The sequence below is a fragment of the Castor canadensis genome, chromosome 8 (genome assembly GCF_047511655.1).
Source record: "Castor canadensis chromosome 8, mCasCan1.hap1v2, whole genome shotgun sequence".
Classification (NCBI taxonomy): Eukaryota; Metazoa; Chordata; class Mammalia; order Rodentia; family Castoridae; genus Castor; species Castor canadensis.
The window spans coordinates 88,808,795-88,814,988 of NC_133393.1; the positions used below are offsets into that span (position 1 = coordinate 88,808,795).

At 47.4% G+C, this 6,194-nt stretch overlaps 1 long non-coding RNA gene across 1 annotated transcript in view; it reads left to right on the plus strand.

Moving 5' to 3' along the window:
• Positions 1-282: 282 nt before the first annotated feature.
• The window catches only part of LOC141425757 (uncharacterized), a 35,199-nt gene continuing 29,287 nt past the window's right edge, over positions 283-6,194 (plus strand). The window contains exons 1-2 of the long non-coding RNA XR_012450843.1: positions 283-936; positions 3,502-3,625. This is a non-coding gene — a long non-coding RNA (uncharacterized lncRNA). The remainder of the gene's footprint in view (positions 937-3,501; positions 3,626-6,194) is intronic.

Below are 6,194 nucleotides of genomic sequence, written 5' to 3' on the forward strand. Positions count from 1 at the left end.
CCATCTCTGCCTCTGGTGACCCTAGTCAAGTCACTCAGCCTCTCTGGAAATGGGTCAATGTCTGCCAGGTGCCAAGTTCAGGCCTCCCCCTGGAGGTTGTTACAAGTGCTGGGTCTCCATTTCTGGTGTGTCTGTGCAATCTCTTCAACATAGGTTTAATGAGCACCTACTAAGTGCCAGGTGTGGGGTGATACAGTAATAAGCAAGTCACATGTGGTGACACCTATCTCAGGGAACTAACTTTCTAGTGGGAGAAGGATATCCTAAGGCCAGTCACAATGTAACTTACACTCCTCTTGTTTCTCTGGAATGGAAATTACGGGGTAGAGGACAGAGACTGGCAGAGAAGGGCTTTCTGTCCTTTATTCCTTGTCAAATATAGTCTGAGAACGTTCTAGACACTTTGTCTATTTTACAGTACTGTTCTGAAGTACCGCTGCATTGCTCTGGCCCTCTGCCCCTGACGATGGAGTGGGGATCCAGCCTCCCCTTTACCCTGAGACCTCATCTCATTCAGTCAGAGCTAAGGCTCAGCAATGGCCCAGGAGACTTGGCACAGCCTGGTCCCCTTCCCTGACTGGCATTCTCCCTCCTCCCACACGAACTTGGCCACCTTATAAGAACAGCCCAGTTTTTAAGTCTCAGCTGTTTCCAATTTAAGGAAGAAGTCTTATTCTCTTCAGCTCCCCTGCCTCTAAGTCCAGGAACTAGGCCCCTGGGCCTTTCCTGGCTCCTGGGTTAGGGTGAGGCAGCCTCCTTTGGCCCTAGGGCTGGCCTTGTTTCCTGTGCTTGCTGATCTCTAGAACATCCAGTTTGTTCCTGCCATGAGTTCCTGTAGTGGCTATGTTGAAGTCCCTAGTAAGGTTTCTCTTTTCCTGACCCAATGCTACTGAGGATCAGAGAAAGAAGAACCAGAAGGCTACCACACTACACATGGTAAGACAGAACATCAACACAGGTGTCAAGAATCACTCTAGCTAGGTATCGGTAGCTCATGCCTATAAATCTAGTTACTCAGAAGGCAGAGATCAGGAGGACAGTGGTTCGAATGCCAGCCAGGGCAAATAGTTTGGTGAGACCCTATCTCGAAAAATCCTCCTTCACAAAAATAGGGCTGATGGAGTGGCTCAGGTGAAAGGCCCTGTGTTCAAGCCTCAGTACCACCAAAAAAAAAAAAAAAGAAAAAAAAGAAATCACTCTATACATGTGATTATGGGGCGAGAGAGGGGGAAGAAAGCTAAAAAATACAATAAGATTATAATGATGTGTTAATGGGCAAAAGACAACTTTCCATCAAAGTAGTCCACCTTAATTGGTTTAGACCTGAATGCATTTCTCATTTGGAACCAGGGCAGGGAGACATAATGACATAGGCTCTTGAGGAGGGTTTGACCATAGCAAGCTTCCTTCTTATTGGTCATATTGGGGTTTCTTTTATGATTTGCAGGTATGTTACAAAAGCCTATGTTAAGAAAAGTTTAATTTGCACCATGCGAACAAATAGGTTGAGAGAGAGAGAATGGGACTGTCAGACATAGGCATTGAACAAGGATTCTCCATTTTAATTTTCTTCTGCATTTCCCCATTGCTCAAGTCTAACTGACATCTATCCAGGAAGGGCTCCATGGAGGAAGTGACTTAACCTAGGTCTGAACAATGAGAAGGAGGCAGTTGTGGTAGGGATGGAATGAGCACCCGAGGTGGCCTGGAGTCTCTGAGGCCTAGGGGCTGTGGTGGCCTCTCAATGGAAGGTGCTAAGCCTGCCTCTGCTGGGAAAGGGGCATCACAAGGAGGAGGGGGCTCAGCCCTGAGATTTGAGCCAAGTGTGTGGGTATTGGAGTCCTGAATTAGCACTTAGAAATGCTTCTATCTGCGGGGTGTGGTCATTAAGTCCGAAATCTCAGTGACTCAGGAGGCAGAGATGGGGAGGATCACAGTTCAAGGTCAGCCTGGCAGAAAAAAAAATTTATCAAGACACCATCTCCAACAAACAAGCCAGGAGTGGTGGTGAGCACTACCAGCTGCACTGGAGGTGTCCAAGTAGGCCAGGCTGGCCTGGGCAAAAAACACAAGACCTTATCTAAAAAATAACCTAAAAAAGCAAAAAGGGATGGAATCAGGGCTCAAATTGGCAGACTGCGTGATACGAGGGCCTGACGTCAAACCCAAGTACCACCAAAACCAAAACAAAAATTCAAAATAAAACAAAACAAATCTCCATTTACTTTCTTCCTTCTCTGCTCCTGGAAGTGCTGGTCTTACGGTTACCAGCAGAGGGCAGTGGCTGCCAGGGCGCAGGCTGGAGGAACAGGACTGATCTTTCCCTTCTGCACTGGGGTCTGGGCAGTCAGTTCAGGAAGGGAAGAGGAAGGGCTGGGCCATTTCCTCACCCTCTCTAATCCTCAGTGTCCACAACAGATTTCCACGCCTGGGCCTTTCCAGGGGAAGGAGCGGCTGGTGGGGCTGGGGGATGATGCTTAACCACCTGGCCACCTGGGCCAGCTGTATTCCAGTTTCACTGGGGTTGGGGGAAAGGCTTACAAAAGTGGGTGCATTTGCTCTTATGGTTATTATTAAGCACTTACTGTGCTCCAGGCATGGAACTAAACTCTTTTATCATATATCATCTATTGAAACTTCACAACAAATCTATGAGGTGACTATTGTTTACCCCTGGGGGTGCTCAAGACCACTGGGCCAGAGCCAAGATTTACTCTGCAGACTTGAGTCCCAATTACTATTTCTGCCGCCCCCTTGGGAGTGTTGTGCTGCCCAGGGAATTCAGGAGGCCAGGACCTCATGGTGCTGACTACAGGAGTTAAGGACATAATATCCTCAAATACCTTAGCCTGGAACACGATGATTTTACGCTTGAGAAGATCCCAAATTGAGAAGGGGCTCTGAGAACAGTCCTTTCCTACCTCTGGCAAGCCAAAAAACTCCTGTGAGAAACCCGCCTTCCCTGGATCAACACAAGAACACCCTTATTACGAGTGATCCATGTGCGATGTGTCAGCATAACAAACCAAACTCATCTTCCACTAGCTTACATCCGTCTGCACATCTCCTGGGGATGCCTCTGGAATTTATTGCGCCTATCCCTACCTTATCTCATCAGTTCTTCATGAAATTTATTGTTCTTTGTCTAAAAAGTATAAAAGCTTTCTGCTTTGCTGCTTCACCTCTCTTGTGAGGATGCTGCTGTATGTGTAAAGTTAACAAAACATCTATGGTTTCCTTTATGAATCTGCCTGGGTCAATGTGATCTCCAGACCCAGCTGAAGATCCTACCTAAGAACACAGACAGGCAGTGGGATCTTTAGACAGAAGAAGAAAACTCCCAAGGCACATGACTTGTCCACAGGGGCACGAGCTGACCACGACAGAGGGAATTTAGGCACAATAGGGACTATGAGTTGGATCTTGGCTACCTTACACCAGGACAGCATCCCTTGAGGGTATGGACTCCGTTTCACCCTTTATGCCTTCCTTTGTCCCCAGTGTGCCCATCATCCGGTATCATACACAGCAGATGCTCAAAGCATGCTCCATGATGGGTTCATCTTGCTTCCCTTAGTAGCTGCAATCTCGGGATGTTCGTGCCTTCATTCACCAGGGTGCACAGGTGAGTAAGACAGTCCTTGTGCCAGTTGCCTTATATCCTGGTGGAGGTTTCAAGGGTTACCCCACTTTATAACCTGTGTTTCTATAGTTTTCCTCATTCTTCATTCAGGCTTCCTGGGCTCTTGTCTGGTGACTGGCAGCCCAGGCTGGCAGCTGAGCAAGTCTGCTCCCCTTCCTTTTTCTTTGTTAGTTCTAACACCCCTCCTTCCCATACTGCCTCCTCCTCTCTTGCAGGAAGTCAGTTTGACTTCCCCCAGAGGCTCTGCAGGCCTCTGTGTGATGGGAGTTCTGGGCATTTCTGATCCTTCTGTCTGCTGTTTCCCCTCTTGTGGGTCTCCCTCTTGGGGCCCAGAACTTCCCAATCTCAAGACAACACTTGTCTCCAGCTATTTCTTTCCGGAGAAGGGGCCCAAGGGGAAGCTGTGCCCGCAGGGAGTACACAGGGCTCCCCTTGTAGGAAGCTTCAGCCAGAGTCACCAGGGTCACCAGGGCACTGCCTCTCCAGGCCTGGCCCAAGACCTCTGAACTCTGATGTTCCACACTGAGCCTGGGAACTACAGCTGGACTCCTGCTCAATTCTACCTACCCTTTGTGTTTCAACCTCCACCTCACCAGCTCTCCTGCTTGGTTATTTTTTCTGCTCTTATGGTAGGCAGTCTGCAGGTAAAAAATGGTTCTGGGAAGTCAAAATGCTTCCTCTCACACCTTGGCCTCTCTGGACCTCACTCAGCTAACAGAGAAGAAAAAAGCAAACCTGAATAAGGGTTTATTTTTGCTCTAGCCAGAGGAAGGCTGGTGGTTCATTGGAAGGCTCGGTCAGGGGTTCATTGACCTGCCAGGAGTGGGCTGAGGTGAGGGGGATCTTGGAAGTGGTAGACTCTGTGCACTGTTCAGGGCCTGTTGAAGACTGCTAGCTGGAAAGGGGCAGGAGAGTCTCTGTACTTGGGTAGGGAAGTAATTTTCTCCCATTTGTCCATTCATTTACATTGCACACACCTGCTGTGCCCCTTCCATGTGCCAGACATTGCATTAGCACTGGGGACCCAAGGTCAAGAAGACATGGCCCTGCTATCTTGGAATTTTTAGGTTGGTGGAGCTCAGCTAGGGAGGAATGTCATTCAATCATTCTTTTACTCAATTTAGGCAGGTGTGCTTACCACTTGAGTCATTCTGCCAGCCCCTCTTTCACTCATTTTAAATTTATTGAAGGCTTTATCTGGGCCCAACACTCTCAAGTCCCTGGGGATGCAGTGGGATAGGATCTTTACCCTTAAAGAGTTTAGAGTCACCTAGGGATAAAAGGCACAAAGCAAAGCTGGCTGTGATAGTGTATGCCTGTAATCCCAGCACTCAGGAGGTTGAGGCAGTTTGTAATCTCAAGCTTGAGGCCAGCCTGGGCTACAGAGCAAGACCCTGTTTCAAAAAAAAAAAAAAAATCAATCAACCAACCAACCAACCAACCCAAAGCACAAAGCAGGCAACTGAAGGTCCTTAAGCAGAGTAGTAGGGAGCCAAGGTTGGTTGAGTTTAATTGCTCCCAAGTATCCAGAGCAGGACCAGGCACAGACTAAGTATGTATTCAATAAATGCTTGTGTGTGGCTCACAGATTGCTAAATAACTTATGAGTCAAATAACAGCATTGCTTTAACTATGTGTTAATTAAAATGCTCCAAATGAGAATGATAGGAGACCATCAAAATGGTACTTCTAGAGAAATTTAAGATCTCCAAATGATCTTATATTAAAAAAAAAAAAAAAGAACCAAAATTGAAGCATTCAACTCAAGAGTTGGAAAATGAGCTGGGTGTGGTGGCCCACATCTGTAATGACAACTACTCGGGAGATGGAGATAGGAGGATGGAAAGTTCAAGGCCAGCCTGGGCAAAGGTAGTGAGACTTATCTCAGAAACAAAGTACAAAATCAAAAGGATTGGGGGCATGGCTCAAGTGGTAGAGCACCTGCCTACTGCGCTCCAGGTCTTTGGTTTAATCCCTAGTATTGAAAAAAAAAAGTTGGGAAATGCTGAATAACAAATACATCATAGAATTTTTTTACTGAAATTCAGATTCAGAAATTTAAATGCATATTCAGAAGTTAATAAAGCAGAAACCAAAGATAACATGAAATCTCGGTCTCAGCTCTTATGCTCTCGCAGAGAGGGGTGAGAGTTTTGATAGCAGAGCGCTCAGGAGAAGGGGTGAACTCAATTCTCTGAACTTCTGTCCCAGGGGCCTGGCTGTGCTGTGTCCCCAGTGAGCCAGCATGAGGTCTCCTGTAGTCAGTCGTCTGTAATCCTTAACATCTGCCTCCCTGGCAATAATGACATCATCACTGAGCCTATACATTGGTTGAGCTCTTACAGGGCATAGTGCCTGCAGCGAGCGATTCCTGATAGGAGTGACCACAGCTCTCGTTATATCCCCAGACACCTTTGAGGCAGGTAGGAGAGCTGCCTGTTCCATGTCACCTAGGGAGAAACTGAGGCTCCGTTTGCCTGAGGTCTTATGGCCAGTGCGTGGGTGGACTAGGATATGCCAAGGGCATCTCCCTTCTCAAACCTGCCATAAG